Source organism: Stigmatopora nigra, chromosome 4, assembly GCF_051989575.1.
Source record: "Stigmatopora nigra isolate UIUO_SnigA chromosome 4, RoL_Snig_1.1, whole genome shotgun sequence".
NCBI lineage: Eukaryota > Metazoa > Chordata > Actinopteri > Syngnathiformes > Syngnathidae > Stigmatopora > Stigmatopora nigra.
This window is the reverse complement of record NC_135511.1, coordinates 6,255,340-6,272,333: the sequence shown is the minus strand read 5'-3', so window position 1 is coordinate 6,272,333 and position 16,994 is coordinate 6,255,340. Positions and strand designations below refer to the sequence as shown.

General features: G+C 39.0%; 1 long non-coding RNA gene across 1 annotated transcript in view; it reads left to right on the top strand.

The window, feature by feature from the left end:
- Positions 1-16,994, top strand: part of LOC144195098 (uncharacterized) — a 32,800-nt gene that overhangs the window by 14,857 nt on the left and 949 nt on the right. Inside the window, exon 2 of the long non-coding RNA XR_013326047.1 lies at positions 8,181-8,268. This is a non-coding gene — a long non-coding RNA (uncharacterized LOC144195098). The remainder of the gene's footprint in view (positions 1-8,180; positions 8,269-16,994) is intronic.

Below are 16,994 nucleotides of genomic sequence, written 5' to 3'. Positions count from 1 at the left end.
TGGGGGGTGTCGAGGGGCGAGGGAGAGGTAGCCACAGGCCCTTGGGTCTCTGCAATTGGCCTTAATCCGCCAGATAATAAGTTCAGAAAGGGGCCATATGCTGCAGTGCAATGTGCGGGGAGGGGAGTGTTGCCTCATGTTACTTACACCAGGCCGCCGCTTTCTCAGGTACCGCCCTCCCACGGTCTGCGCCTTTGTACTCGGGGATCAGCCCTCTCCACGCTGTGAATGCTCCGAATTGATTAAACCCCACCGTATAATTGTCAGCAAATCCCAGCGAATCATTTCCCATCCATTTGAAAAGTACAATGTGCATTTCTTCTTTTCACCTCGACTCCTTTCTTCAACGCCCTCCCCACCCCTTCAATCGTCCTTGCCCTCCTGTTTTTCTTCTTCCCCTTATTCCAGGGACCAGGTTTGTCCCTGCGTGCCACCCTCAGGCCCCCAACGAGGGGAGGGATAAGAGGAGGCGTAGGGGTATGCTCGGCTGGACTGTTGGCTGAAGATGAAAGTGGAGATGTGATTTAATCTGCGGCCGGGTGGTTGATCTGAGCTAGTACCTGCCTGAAAATAGACACATAGTCACAGCATGAAGTCCAAAAACGCCATGAAAGAGATCAAATATTTTGCATTTATTTGTCCAATATTGTCAAATATAAATACTCAATACCATTTTACATAGGACATATATACAAACCTATTCATATATTCATTTATTGCTTTGCCATCGATAATGATACATGTCCAGTCATTTGGCACCCAATCTCCATTCTGTCACTAATTGAAACAATTACATTTTTTCTCTCTCGTAGAAGTCCAATCCATTTGAGCTGGAAGAGTTTCAGCCAATAAGGATTCATTCATTTGCTACCAACTGATTTGGTTAAGAATCAAAGACCATGTCTTTAAAAAAAATCCCTTGCTCATGCGGGTTATTTTTCCGTTATGTCTTGCCAGAATGTAACAAAGAACAATGTCCAAACTCTAGCATTAAAACGCATCTTTTATAATGCCTGCCATCTACATTTGTTTTAATTCTATGTTCTCATTTTTGGGGTTTCCTCTTTTAATTCATCTATTCACCCTGTCAACAATCTTCAAACTTGACATTGATCTCCACTATTGGCGCTCGTCCTTTCATTACCATCTTGAAGGGCGTTGTTTGTGAGAGTGATCTTCATGTAAAGTGCTCATAAATGCTCATAGGCCACGCGGGCAGATTTATTGGTGTGGGGTTACAAGGAGATTTGGGACAATGCACCATCTCATCTAAACTCACATAAACAGGACACTCGGCTAGGTTTGGGGTTTGTCTGCGGTCAGGACGATAACGATGATGAGGTGAGGAGGGCCCGTCTGTAATATAAGGGGCTTTGGTTATGATGATGTTGGCTTAATGACTGACTGATTTGGTGCTATTTCCTATGCAAAGTGCCTTGTGGATGCTCATGTGGAACACCCAACACACATTAGAATAACTAATGGTCAGGAAATGCTTCACCTTTTGGCCTTTTATTTCCGAGCAAGATAATTAATCTCCACATTAATGATGAAAACCGCTCTACTCAAAACTCTACCAGCCAAGGAAAGTAACACTTATTTTCCTCTCGCCAAAAAATTGATGATGATGATTTTCTGCATGGATGTCTCTTTGTACCTAGTGCATATCTGCCCTCCTATCCACTGTATCGTGATCTGTGATTCAGGTTTTGTCACATTTTAAGGTCAACACAAGTTCGGTACAACTACCGACGCAATGCAAATTTCTGGAAAGTGATTGTAGTAAATTGCATGTGGTTAATGTTGGCTTATTATTTTTAAGTCAGTATTGGAGGTCCCAGAAAAAATGTGACATTTTTGTAAAAATGTTTCAACTTTAAAATAGAGATGCTCATCCACAGTCATTAACTCATTGGGTGCCATTGATTGTAATAGATGCTCAATCTATTTTAACCTGTTTGTCTGTATACTAAAAGCCAAAGACAAACTAAAACCAAACTTCATGATATGTTTGTAATATGAAACGGGTGAAATTATTACATCTCCGGGTCATGTGGTCAAAGATCATCAGGGTCCAAAATGAATTTTCCAATTACTTGATAATGGTTTAGCCTATTAAACGCAAATTTCTACAGTAAATGATATAAAGATATTTTGGGTCATGAGGGCCAAAAGTAGGATGCCGATTTTCCCAAATATGCCAAAGCTTTGAATTTGGTTGCTTAAAGGGTCTACACTAAACTATCTCTCTGACTCACCCTCTAGTTTGAATTTTCATAATCGTTTTTAAAATTAACAAATACATATATGAATCAACAAAACATTACCACAAAACAAAAAATATATCAAACAAATGATCAATGTTTTGACAATATTAACACATTTTTTTAGATTGACAAGGATCCAATTATGTGGATTTCTTTTAAATCATTGAAATCAAATGATAATTATAATGAGAAGATTCATTAAAATTCATTTGCTGCCAATACCTCAATTTGAAAGAATTAGACGTTTAGCTGCATTAATGGAAACCAATGAGTTAAATGAATAATTTATCACATTGTATTAATTTATTACCAAAAACTTTTACTCGGAAAAGAAATTACATTTTTACTGCTTGATGATTCAACATTGGACCTTTAACACGGACACAAAACTACACAAAACTTTATAGAAGCTATGCAAGAAAATCACATTGGGTTTTCTTTGTGTATCTTGTGTCACTGTAGAAATCGTAAACACATTTTAGGGAGGAGAAATGGCATTATTTTATGCATTTATTTATTCTTCTTCCATGTCGCTTTTACTCCTGGGAGCCTTACCAGCTAACTGTGGGGAGTTGTCGGGAAAAAAAAACCCTAAATAGTCTTGCCAGCCAATCACGGGGCATTGTTTTACTGCTGTCAAATGTCAAAACAGGTCAGATTTGACCCGAACATGATGTAAAGGTTAATGATGTGTACTAAGCGACACAGGAGTCCATCAGTAGCATCCTTCTGGGAATGAGGTCGTGGTGTTGGGTTCGTGAACTTTGACCTGCAATGACCACAGTAGTTTGACCCACACATGTTGCTCGTGTAGCAATGAGGTCATCAATGGAACCTTGTCAAGGGCCTGGAGAAAACCGATTAAGTCCATTGTTTGTTAAATAGGATGACCAGCTGCCTCGTTGCCCATCGCTGTCATTCCGTGCGGAAAGGGAGCAGGCACATGCTGTTGTGTATTCATAAAAATGAATGAAAGAATATGGATTTTTGAATGAAAAGAAAAATTAAATATATATGAATACTACAAGAAAAAATCTGAGGATTTGCCAACTTAAAAAGAAAAAAATTGAGTTAAATTTGATGCGAGGATTTGTATTCTTACACAGATTCAAGGGAGATATGACATGTTTATAATAATAACTCATCCCATTGGACAGGCTGGTTAAATAATAGATTTTTTCAATGTGTAATAGTGGAGAAAAACATGATAAAAGCCAGTACTTTCAGGAAGTAATGACAACATCATCAATGCCACTATCATTTTAGCCAGCCAAATGCAACTATCCCAGATGAGCCATCTTTCGTTGTTACGTATTTAATACCCTTACGACATGAACCTATGTTAGTGTGTAATGTGCGCAGTTATTTTTTAGCTGTCTTTTTTGTGTTTTTGTTTAAGTGTTATTTGAGACATTATGAGTAGTTTAAATTTCAGAATTCGCATCCTTAAATTCTTCGAAAAACCATCTTTTACGAGGTAATGTAAGTATGTTTTCATTCGAATTACAATATAACAAGAAGAAACATATTATTTATTGCAGTATGCTTCCCTTAATATACCCACTTAAACGTCATAAAATAATGACGCTCTCCCACAATTTTATTTTCTCATACTTTTGAATGTCAAGGACACAGCGAGGAGAAATATAACAATTCTCTGAAAATGACAGGTTTGCAACATTTACATCGTAAACTGTTCACTGCTACATTTTGTAGCGTAATTGATAAGTACTGGTGAGAACAAAATGAAAACGTGTCCAGGCCAAACATTAACCAAGCAATGGTGGTCAATTGAGTCATGCTAATCATTACTGCATTAACCCCTTACTGCATAACAAATTGCACCTTGACCATCAGTAAGAAGGTTGACTGCGTGAATCGTGTGTGGCGCCCCTTGACCCTCCGGATGCCGTCGAGTATCCCCATTTGATCCCTACGACCCATATGGAGACTGGCCACGCTCCTATTGGTGTGGATAGTGGACAAGACGGGGTCAAAGGTTAATTGACCAGGCCTGTTTATTTAGTTAGTTATCCAGTGTTATATTAAACTCATACATTTTTACTTTTTGGGGGATTTTTTTTTCATCATATGATAAGGCTAGTTTTCATCTTAGCTAGTGTTCCCTTCATCACCATCTCTTCACATGGGTTATGAATCTGATTAAGGCGCGGTTTGCCTTTGTTTAGTGTTTACATAAAGAGGCCCAGTGGGACCAGGCCTGGGGGTTAGCAGGTCGAAACTAGCTTGTCAGAGAGCCTTGTGACATTTCTTTCCCACGTTTCTAGGCACCTATTGTCTGCTGCCTAGAGCCCCCTTTAACGTTTGGCCCTGGGAGGTAGTGTGGCGTGAGAGGGAGGCCTCGGGGCATCGGACCCTCAGCGGGTTCCTGGGAAACGGGCGTAACCAGGCGGGGTTGAGGCCACCGCAGACAGCATGGGGTCATTTTCCGGCTTGCTGCCCCTCTTAAGGGCTTTGGAGCCCTATATTGGCCCCTGGAGAAGAGATGGTGTGGAAGATGGTACAAAAGGCTTTGTTTGCACGTGTGTGTGTGCGTGTTTGGAATTCATGAATCAGTAATTGTCATTACTGCTGAGGAAGTAAAATAATACCATGGCAATAGTGAAGAACAAGGATATCAAGAGTTTAATTTATTCATGAGACAAATTTGAACAATTAGCAAAGGGGTGTTCATTAAAATTCCGATTATACCATGATGTTTTAAATACAAATGACTCAACTAACTTGACATGATTTTACTACTATTGATGTTGATAGACGAACCAGATTGTTTTAAAGGGTGCATCGATCAAAATTTTCTGTCTATTTAGCGATTTATGAAAAGCCCAATGATCTAGTTTTTTGCCAATTCCAGTTTTACATTTAACATTCCAATCCTGTGTTAGTGACAGTCAAACATTAAGTGTGAAACAGCACACACACTCACAATCCTGTTTTAAATTGCGAGTTGTCATACATTTTTTGCAGCGTCATTACAAAACAGAATCCGTAATGCTTTGATTACAAATTAAGTTTGATCAATGGTGCTTCAGTGTGTAATTTACACATAAAGCAAATGATACCTGTGTGTATTGTTCAATTTTCTCGCCACACTTATTTATAAGACAGCATTGTCTCCGAACACATATTTCATTTCTCTTTCCCTAAGTAGACATGCATTAACATTTTGCCAAGTGTAGTCCAAGGGTGTCACAGCATGCTGAAACACTGAGCTATTGAATATTAAATGGACGTCAGCAAAATGAATAAATAAAACATTTTATCCTCCCATTATCCAGCTTTTCAACATTTCCATGCAAAAGGAAAAAAAATGTTGGGTCCATATTCCAATTTCTAATGAGGCCATTCTTTTTTTAATAGTATTGCTTGTGTTCAGTAATGTTATACGCAGCTTTGCAAAAGTGAGACGAGTGGGTGTTCACAGGTTCTGACACAAGGCAGTGGGCAGTGGGAAACACTGAAATATTATGATAAAAAGTCTTCAACCTCTTTAGTTGAATGTTATTGTTTTATTGCATAAAATAAACATAGATGCTCACATAGTATTTACAGTAACATAAATCGGATTTTATTGCAAAATTGCTTTTATTGAGTAAAGAATGGCTTCTACTTGGTGGTATTTTAACCCTTAGATTCCCAATGATATAGTAGTAGGTGGGTGAATACCTACATGGCGCAACTCATTGCTACATTGTTGCAAAGTGACCTATTACCCAACATATGTTCATTGCGTGATTCTTTCATTGAATAATGAAAGTGATCATACAAAAATCAACGATCGTTTGGGCAGGTTTTTATTGAGATAAATAAAAACAACCATTTAACGTACAATTCAAAACATTTTCTATGATACGACAAATGGCTGGCTTGGAGAAGTAAAATGGTTAACGCTTTTTGTAAAAGGTTTTTGACCATGAATGTCATAGTAGAAGCCTGTATTCTTTATCATCTCTCAAAAATGACCAATACTATGACAAATCATGCAGCCCCTGTATTTCCCTAGTAGCAAATCTGCTTTGGCTTCGATTTGGCCCATATCAACAGCAAAGGTATCGTCCACCATAGTTCCCCTGAGTGATTGACGGCTCACATCTTGCCCATGGATATTTACATTTGTGTTCAAATAATTGCAGTCCAATCCATCCAAAATAACTAACTAACCAGATTAATACACATTTTGTGAACATTTTACATCTCTAAGATTTCTTACAATTCTACATGTCAAACAATTTACCAGTAGGTGCAGTAGACTTTCAGAAAACGAATAGTACCCAGCATCTATTACATACACACTCATAACACAGAGTAATTGGGCAATTTGTTGAAAGAGGTGGGTTCAATAAAACATTAGTGTGGGATTCAATAGGGTGGTTTATCAATTTTATGAAAAAACAGGTGTGAATCAGGTAGCCCCTGTTTTTCAGATAAAATAATCTCTAATGCCATGAAATGCAGCGCAAAACCAGACTCAGCCTCAGCCAAAGATCAGCTCCAGGATGATCAAAGTGAGTCTGGAGTTTCCTATAAGTAGTGTGACAATGAGAAGGCGTCTGTGTGAAGCTAATCTATTTGCAAGAATCCCCTGCAAAGTCCCTCCGTGGAAAAAAAAAGGCACGTGCAGAAGAGGCTACAATTTGCCAAACAACACATTTACTGGCCTAAGGAGAAATGGAGCAGCATTTTGTGGACTGATAAGAGTAGAAATGTTCCTTTTTGAGTTCAAGGCCCACAACAGTTTGTGAAATGACCTTCAAACTCTCAATTCAAACCACAGCATGCAGTGAAAAGCATGAAGGATAATGGTGTAAGCATCATCCCAAACTCAGGATCATGGATCGGTTAGATTATATGTCAAAATACTTGAAGAGGTCATGGTGCCTTATGCTGAAGAGGAAATGACAGTGAAATGGGTGTCCAGACAAGACAATGAATATAAACACTAGTAAATATGCAGTCTTGGTTATATACCAACAAAGTTAACATCATGGAGTTGTCCATCCAATCCCTAGCCATTAATCCAATTGAGAATTTTTGGGGTGACATGAAAGAAATCTTCATCAAAACAAGAAATGTAAATGTATTCTTGACTGCCATTACACAATCTTGTAGTGGAATAAACAGTAAATGTTGCTACAAGTTAGGTGACTCCATGCTAAGTTATAAAAAACTCGTCATACATTAAAATATTAGTTCAATGATTCAAAATTAAATCCTAGAAACGAAAAAAGTTTGTACAAAATAGTTTGTAGTTTGTAAAGTCAACAGGACACTGCTATTTTTTTTTATACACACCTCTTTCAACTAATTGCCAAATTCCATAGGCCTAAGACTGAGTATATCAGGAATGTTTGGTCTTGTTGGTTTTCTGAGAATTTACGACAGCATCGACTGGTAAATTGTTTGACATATAGTAATTATACAAAATATAAATGAATAAAAAACAGGCCTCTCCCACAGCTGTGCCAACCACAAATGATTTCATATTGCCTTGGGCATCATAGAGTTCTGATAAAAGATTGCTCTTATGTAGCTCACAAACCATTTTTAGTCCAAAATACAGATTTAACCCAGAAGCAAAAGTAGTTTATACCAAATTTCTTTTACCTGGCCAACATCTGAAGGAGATGGGCCACAAATAGTCCATTGGTTAATAGTGCCAACTAACCAGATATCTACCAGGAGTGCACTAAATAATCCTGATTAAAATGCTTGATTAGGAAGTAAAAATTCAATAACTGAGACTACTGGGGGAATGGAAACAGCCTTGTTCAGTTCTGGCAATTGCAGCCAAAGAGGTCATTGAGTACCCCATAAAAGGTTAAATCACTGTTCATTTTTTAAAATAATATCCAATCCTTCTAAATGCATACAATTCTCTTTTCATGCTAACAGAGCTACCATCTGAACATGGATAAAAAGGTGAAGATTCTTATGCATCTCTCTCCATTGATGATGGGATGAATCCACGCACAAATCTAAGGTACCCCCCTTCATTTCCGGCGCGGTGTGTGTTTGCCCAGCAGTTAAATTCTTAAACTATTGTTTGTTTAGCTGACAGCAACGAAACTACTGAAGGACACAGCAGTTCAGCAAACAAAAACCTTCTTGATTGGCTAAGGGACAACTCAGACCAATGAGCAAAGTTTTCATGGTACGTGGGTAGTTTTGGAATGGGGGAGGGAGGTTGGTGTTTGAGGACTGTCAATTAAAGTCGCTGCCAATGCCTGAGGTGAAATGCGCTCGCCATCATCTCTCTGGTCCCGTCGGATGTGTGGTGATAGCTGCGGTGTCGTTCCAGCTCAAACAGGAAGAGCCTGTCAATATTCATCTATTTAATAACCCCGAATATGGTGCTCACGCTGCCTTTTGAAGACTGTGCCGTCCGCGTGGCGCTTTGATGTAGTTTCATTGTCAGACTCTATCTAAAATCTTCCCAGATAGAATTGGTGACATTTTCTCGTTTTTCATTCATTTAATCCAACCTCAAAGGTTTCCAGCGCTACTTTTTTCCCGTCCAAAGTGCTTTTTTTGTGTGCAGGGTAGAATTCAAGTTGGTTTTAGTTACCCTGCAGGATTTCCATCACGGGGTAATGGAACACCAGGAGATTTTGGCAAGGATGTTACTCACCGAATCTGCATTTTTATGTCTACTGCATGATTTGTATACACTTTCATGCTGTGCATCACTTGACTTTCGCACCAAAATGACTGTTTTTTGACAGTGGCGCTTTCTCTCGACCACTGATTAAATCCTATATTATGAAGTGGTTGGGACGCTATAGCATAGTAAATAGCTGGGTTCCCACATGCGCCTTTGGGCTTTATAGAACTAAAAGCCATTTTCTTCTAAAACATTCTTTGAAAAATTTCCTTTACTTTTCTGTATTTTCACTTGTATTTAATGCCACTTATTACAAAGGTAGCAGAGGGTGCTGGAGCCTAACCCAGCTAGCTTAGAGCACCAGGCTCTAATTTGTCGTAAACAATCAAAGATTTATTATCGGATCTTACGTTTTCTTGATGTTAAAATGAAATTATATGATTCATTTAATAATTACAATATTGGGTATAATTACGATAACAGGGTTGCAAATCTGTGGTCATTTGTGTTTTTCTTAGGTACAAGCTCTTATGTTTTATTATTTTGTTCATTATGAGAAAGCAGCAGACTGAATATAATTGGAGGGCAGAGAGGAAGGAATGAAGAAAAAGAAAATGTATATTTCAAGTTGTTATACCCAGAAACTGCATGTTTTTGTGATTTTGGGATATTTTAAATGAAGGACCCATTTAATGACCAAGTCCAGCTGTCCACTGAGTAGTCCAATCTCTGAGTGAGAAGAGTGTTTTTTTCCCCCTTGCTGTTAAATATTTTTATTAAGAGGTTTAACTCTCTCGAGAGTAAGCCGTAATGTTGAACAACCCTCCCGTATTTAACTCACTTGCGTTTTCTCTTTTCTTAACGTGGCATCGCGTTCTCTTTACGTCTGTAGCGGCCATTCCCTCAGATTTTGACTCTATGCGTCCTGACTCTGAAGGGCCTTCACGCCAGTAGATAAGAGGAAATGAAGTCTCGTCGGCACAATTTGAAGCAGCGCTTTGAAGCTGAATGTGAAATAGGAGCGCTCTGGCTGGTAAAATAAGGACGCTCTCGTTAAAAGCACTTTACCTGTGCTCCCTCCACGGATCATTGTGCTCATTAAACCGATTTGGGGTTACATTCATTCCACAATTACTACTCCTAGCGCTGAGTGTTCATGGGCTCCAAGGTTGGAAGAGGAAGAGAAATGTTTTTGACATTTTCTTTTATATCTCTCTTGGAGTTGCCACTAGAATGCATCATAAGGTGGAGGGTAATGCATAAACTAACCTTAACCTTTTCCAAAGCACACCGTGCCATATTCATTTGTACTGGAAGACTTAAAAAAAGTCTAAAAGTACACTTTATATTTAGTGCTTCAGACAGCAGGAGGGTGAATATTTATAGGTGTGTCTACTGAGTTGCACTAGAATCTGTGTGTAAGTTCCTTCATTCATTCATTCGTTTTCTGAATCGCTTCATCCTCATTAAGGCCGTGTGGGTTTCCTCTGGGTGCTCTGGTTTCCTCCCACATTCCAAAAAACATGCATGGAAAGGCTGATTGGACTCTCTAAATAGCCCCGAGCTATGAGTGTGAACGTGTATGGTTTTGATTGTCTGTCTAATTGCGCCCTGGTGCTGGCCACCGATTCTGGGTGTCTGCCACCTCCGTCCCGGAGACAGCTGGGATTAGCTCCAGCACCCCCTGCGACCCTGATGAGAATAAAGTGGTTCAGAAAATGAGATGAGACAAACGTGCTTAGAAAAAGTCAGCAGTAACAACTATCTGTTTGTAGGGTATTTAGAAAGGTTGTTCATATGTTGTGTGTTTATGTTGGTGCCGTATGCGTAATGGTGTCTTGTGGTTACTGCCTCAGGCAATAACAGAATGTAATCCAGCATATGCCTCTGGTCGCTTAGCTGCCCGCATGGATGGGAAGAAGCGTTTTAGCCCCTGCAGTTTGCTGTAGGGCACAAGTTCTCACCCTTCAATATAGTTAAGAGGCAGTACGAACCTGGTGTGGGGCTGACACACTTTTTCTCTCTCTGTGGCGTCATATCTGTGGGGCCTGGTTCAATTTGCAGCAATGAGAGATGGCTCAAGGAGGGAGAAATTGACTTTTGACAGCCATTATAGTAAAGTATGCACACTTTTACAAATTTTTATCTGTGTCTGGAGGTGAGGGTGCCGCGCTTGGCAGGAAATCATTCATCTTGTGAATGTGCGGCCTTATCATGATTGACACTTACTTGTACAAAAAGCTAAGATCCTCTGGTGCTAAATTCAAGCTTCATGACAGGCAATCATCATTTTTTTGACAAAGGAAGCAGATTTATAAAAATATTATTTTTTAGTTTTATATATATATATATATATATTTATATATATATATATATATATATATATATATATATATATATATATATATATATATATATATATATATATATATATATATATATATATATATATATATATATATATATATATATATATATATATATATTATATTGAAGGCTTTTGATGAGTGACAGTCATGATGATTTTTTTTTAAATTTCACCTGGCAAAAAACTTTCTAATGATCTTTCCTTTGATATCTGTGCCTAGAACACAACACAGACGAAGGGTAGATCATTGGTCTTCAGAATCGATAGGTCAGGATTAGAAACAGCTCAGAGGTCATCGTTGATCAATTCCCACCTTATTGCACTACAACCTCTTTTGCTGAGTGTCGGTCATTATCTATGAGACGCGGCAGGGGTAGCGACACCCCGCCTGCTCTCGCTACCGTCAACTAATCCTACTTATTAGCTGAGCGCTTGGTGTAGAAGAGATGACAACATTTTCTACATCTGTATGCGATGTGATAGCTGTCTGGTCCTCACACCCTTGACCTTTCTCTCTATGAGACCGGTCCTTGTTAGAAAAAAGTCAGCTTGCCTCCCGCTGCGGGGATCTGTTGCGTTATGAGCATCAATACTGAATGTGATGTTGTACGTGCCTGGCACACCATGAAGCTGCGGGACCGAGCTCCAGGAGGCAATCCGGAGCCGATGGGGTTTCTAAATCAGAAGCTTATACGTAGATAAAAGCAACCATAGTGTAACATGTAGCAACGCGGTAAACCTACCCAACATCTGGATGACTGGTTGGCTGAGTCGAACTGAATGAGAATTCCATTTTTCCTAGTCAGCGTACACTTTTCACCAGTCTGACATAAACGTTATCCTTGCTAGCAATCTATAAAGACTTTTGGGAGTTTTGCAGGATGAGTAAAAACAGACTAGACTGAATTAGAAAAATTATTATCAAGTAGGTTAAAACAATCTTTTCTATGACCAAGCCACTCCCTTTTCCTTATTTTTGACACTTAAGGTCTATTTGATCCGCCACTACTTTGCTCAAACCACAATGAAGTAATTATGGTATGGAATTATGATTTCCCACTCTCATAGTTCTGCCTCCCTCTGGGTGTACTGGGTGTACAGAGTACTTCTCCAACCCAGGCCTTCGGTCCTTTCTTTGCTCTGTCCTTCTATTCAAAGAGAATGTGTAACTGAATTTCAAATGGAGGGCCTTTGCTTTCAAGGATTGCCACTAATGAGACACTTTTCCTTTAAATTTAGGCTCTGGTAGGTAAGGCCTGGAGATCATAACCTGCAGTGTACATCACATTCTCTGCTGAGATGTAAAAAGATGGTTTTGTAAGTGTGTCTACCTAAATCTTCATGCATGTAGCACCAAATTAGTGTGCTCCCGTTGTAGTATATTGATACTATTAGTGCAGTTATCACAGCCGTCAACCTGGGTGTATTGACAAAAGGACTATATATCCCAGCAGTCACTGCACACCGACGGTTATGTATAACATATATATGTACTATATATCTATATATCTATATATCTATATATCTATATATCTATATATCTATATATCTATATATCTATATATCTATATATTTATATATATTTATATATCTATATATCTATATATCTATATATATATATTTATATTTATATATCTATATAATAATCTATATATATAGAATATAGAATGTGAGAATTAGATTGAGAAAGTAAAAAGAACACAAGAGTAGATTCCGAGCTCATCACGGAAAGAGGCGCCGAAGGTAGTCAAAGGGAAACAGGTATAGTTGACAGTTTGAGGTTTGGGGATCATCTGAGGGACACTGCATGGGGGCATTGATGAAAGGAATCAAGTGTTTTCCTTCCTAGGGGGTTCCCTATTTAATCAGGGGCCCCCGAGGAGAGGACTGTGCAGCTTGTGGGCCTCTGGCTGCTGCTAAACACTGTCATGCTAATAAACAGGAATCAGGGTGTGAATGGAGAGGCTAGCTTGTTACCAGCAACCTAATTAATGCATGCGGCTTGAGCAAGCATGGACGTGTGATGGTCCTGTGCATCTTTAATGAGGAGTCTGAGTGTGTGTGTTTGAATGTCAAGATGGCAGGGTAGGCACACGAGTAGACGGATGTCTGACCGAGTTGGAAAGCAGGAGTACTAGGTGAGCAGCCATGAAAATAATTTGATAGAAATAATACTGATTTTATGAAAATTTAATTATATATAGTATAAAATCAGAAGAAAAATCCTAATGCAATTGAAAATGAAAAATAACGTAAATTGCCTTTATTTTTCCATTAATAACTTTGTAGTGGGGGAGAGACATATAGAAACAGAAAAAACAATAGTTTGTCACTGTGATAATTTTGTACTTACAGTTCAAAATAAATATGTTTTTACGTGTTGTATTTTAGATGTTTTGACTAAATATATTTATCAATTAATAAAACACAATAAAAATACAAAATGTATACCATCAACATTCATTTTAAAAGGAAATATACCAAAAATATCATTTTCAGAATATGGCTTTCCCCGTCAAAATAGATCAGCGTTTCGCTCGGTCAATGTCAGCCATTGAGGTGCTTGAGTGCCCTATAAAGGGTTAATTACGCCCATACCAGAAATAAAAAAAACTATAAATGATTTTCTAGACTAGAGCATTAAATCTCCCACAGGATGTGACCCAGTGTAAATGTGCAACATTAATATCACCGCTCCACTTTTTCCTGCCAATCATTTGAAATCCATTGGAAAAAAAAAATCCAATATGCATTTTAAGGCAGCTCTTTTAGAATGTGCTATAATAGAAGTGCCTTTATTTTGTTGTGCTAGAACAGTCACATGTATAGCAGCCCCCTTCCCCTCCCCCTACCTGACCTTGTTCTCCACTGTAAAGTACCATTATAAAATTGTCAAGGGGTCCTTCTCTCTTGTCCTGCTTGTCAAAATCATGTGCCATTATGCAAATCATGGTTGAACACACTCTCACCAACTCTTAGCCACAGTGAATTTTTATGACTACTAACCATGTATCCACTGTAAGCATTTATAGAACATACAATTCCTTTTAAAGTGAAGGGTTAAAAATGTTATTGTTTTAATGTGTCTACACCACAAATAAACACAGTATAGTGTGACATAAATCTGCTAGATTGATCTCATTCCTAAAAAAAAAAAAAAATTAAGAGGGGAATTTTAAAAAAATAATTAAACAATGGAACATCTCTAGAGTATTCAGTAACTTGATGTATTTGTAAGATGGGAAAATGCCTTCTTTACATTTTTAATGTCTGAATTATTAAGCCTTAAAATATGCATATACACCACCCAGTACACCTATTCATCCATTGATTCATTTTGAAAACCACTTTACCCTCACTAGGGTCGCGGGTGGTGCTGGAGCCTATCCCAGCTGACTCCGGGCCAGAGGCGGGGGACACCCTGAAACGGTGGCTATTCAATCGCAGGGCACAAGCAGACGGACAACTATTCACACTCACACCAACACCTAAGGGCAATTTACAGTGTCCGATCAGCCTACCATACATGTATTTGGAAAGTGGGAGGAAACCAGAATACCCAGAGAAAACCCACGCAAGCCCGGGCAAAAAATACAAACTCCCCACAGGTAACGAACGTGGATTTGAACGCAGAACTCCCAAGCTGTGAGGCCGACGTGCGAACCACTCAATCCGCCTGGCTGCACAGCACATCTATTTGGTTAAATTTGAATACATTTTTTAACTAAAGAGGATTTTTCTTTTCAGCTACTTGACTGATTGAGCAGATCTTACTAAACGGTCATATGTCAACAGCCCTTCAAATTGCATTTAAAGTGATTTTTCTCAGTGATGATGAATGCCTATTTTGCATTCCTTGACTTTCAAATCTTGTGAATGTTAGAAAACCGGCAAATGCACACATGAGGAAAAGTAGATGTGTAGAAAGGGTGTGTGAGGGACGGAAATATGTTGCATCTGAGGAGAAAAACAGAATGAATCTCATGTTGAGGTCAAACCTGTGATGTAGCCATTTGCAGGGAGTGTCATTAAACCCATTTACAGTTACTTTCACAGCATTACTTGGGTGTAATCACTATGGTCCTTGTGAGGAGAACCCTTGTATTGCATTATTCATCAAGAAAGGATGGATTCTATCCTGGGTTGGAGGTGAAAAATACAGTCACGCAAATTTTGAAGAACTTGGTCTTGTCTTGGTCTATTTTGAAGAACTTGGTCTTGTCTTGGTCTAGACCCCAAAAGGTATTGGTTATATATTTGTGTTGGTGGATTATACTTCGTGGATTGTCAAGACTTGAATTCAGATATTAGTCACTACATTTATTTTTGCGAGCAAAATCTGTGCGGTGGGGGATTTTTTTGTGGCAGTGTACTCAACTCCACAAAAAGCAACAGTTTAGCAGATGTAAACTTTTTTTAAACTAAAGCGGCTTCACTTGATCCATTCCGCTCCCATTTGCCAATTAGTGTCAAACAAAACATTTTTAAAAAACTAGACAAATAAAGATTGTGCATTTAAAAATAACCAACATTCCAACGTGTGTTTTTGGCATCCTTCTGAAGTGCACAAAAAGTGAATGCAAAGGCAACAAAGAATAAATCAACATCATCAGACAAGTGAAATATTCCTCATTCATGGCTTGCGAGTTAAAATGGATTGGATGTCAATCGCCCTTAGCGCCAGTGAAATATGATCTTTAGTGCCAAGCCCTCGGGTCTCTTGTTCTGACAGCCCTGATGCCGAATATGACTCGATGTTGCTTGTTTGTGCAGTCAGATAAGTCACGTGAGTGACAGCAAGTGCGAGCTGCCTCACATTTGCACTAATTGCCCCTTCCGCATCGCATGTACAGCATGCCAAGTTCGTGGTGAACATAGGTATGGCGTCCACAAAAACAAGGACGAAAAGGCTACGTGTTTCCACGTGTATTATTCTGGAAGGACAGAGGGCTGACGGCCTTGCTTGTAAACCTCTGTGGCATAATAATGTCGCGCTTCCATCTCTAGCCATTTAAAGAAGGAAAAGTAGCAGCGGGGTGAAATCGGGCCTCCCCAGCCAATCAGAGGTTAGCGATCCACGTTGTAGTTTTTGTTCAAAGCGGCAGCACACACCTCGAAACTGGAGGATATCCTTTGAAAGGCTGCAAAACGACCTGATATGCACTGATGCTGTTTTAATTAAATAGTTGCTAGGTTACACTGCACAGAGTGGAATTGCATAGGCGCCTCTGTTTGTGTGCGGTGTTATAGCACCGAACAATGCGACCACATTCCATCTTATGTAGAAAGCACGGGAAACCTCCAGCCCGCGGGCCGAATACAACTGACAAAGACAATATGACTCAATTTGTGATCGAAAAGAAAAGAAAACGTCAGAGCAATTGTAATAAAATCCACAGGTACTACACGAAAATATTGGTGAGTCACCCAATTAATGGAGCAAGTTTCCTAGACCTTAAAAAGAAGCTAAAACTCTACTTTCCATGCAAGCAATGCAACGCCACTAGGCTTGTGGTTTTTACTTTTTTTCCCCTTCTAAATCTCAAATCAATGTGAGGTTTTGTAAAGTCGACTTTTCACTGTTTCCTTTTATTGTTATGTGATTCTGCCGCCATTGACAGCGATAGACATCTGATCTATTAGAGCTGTGAGGAGGTTGCTGACTGCCGTCCCAGTTACAAGAGATAGGACACCTGTCGCTGCCAATAGAAATGAATGAGTTGGAGGATGGCTCTCG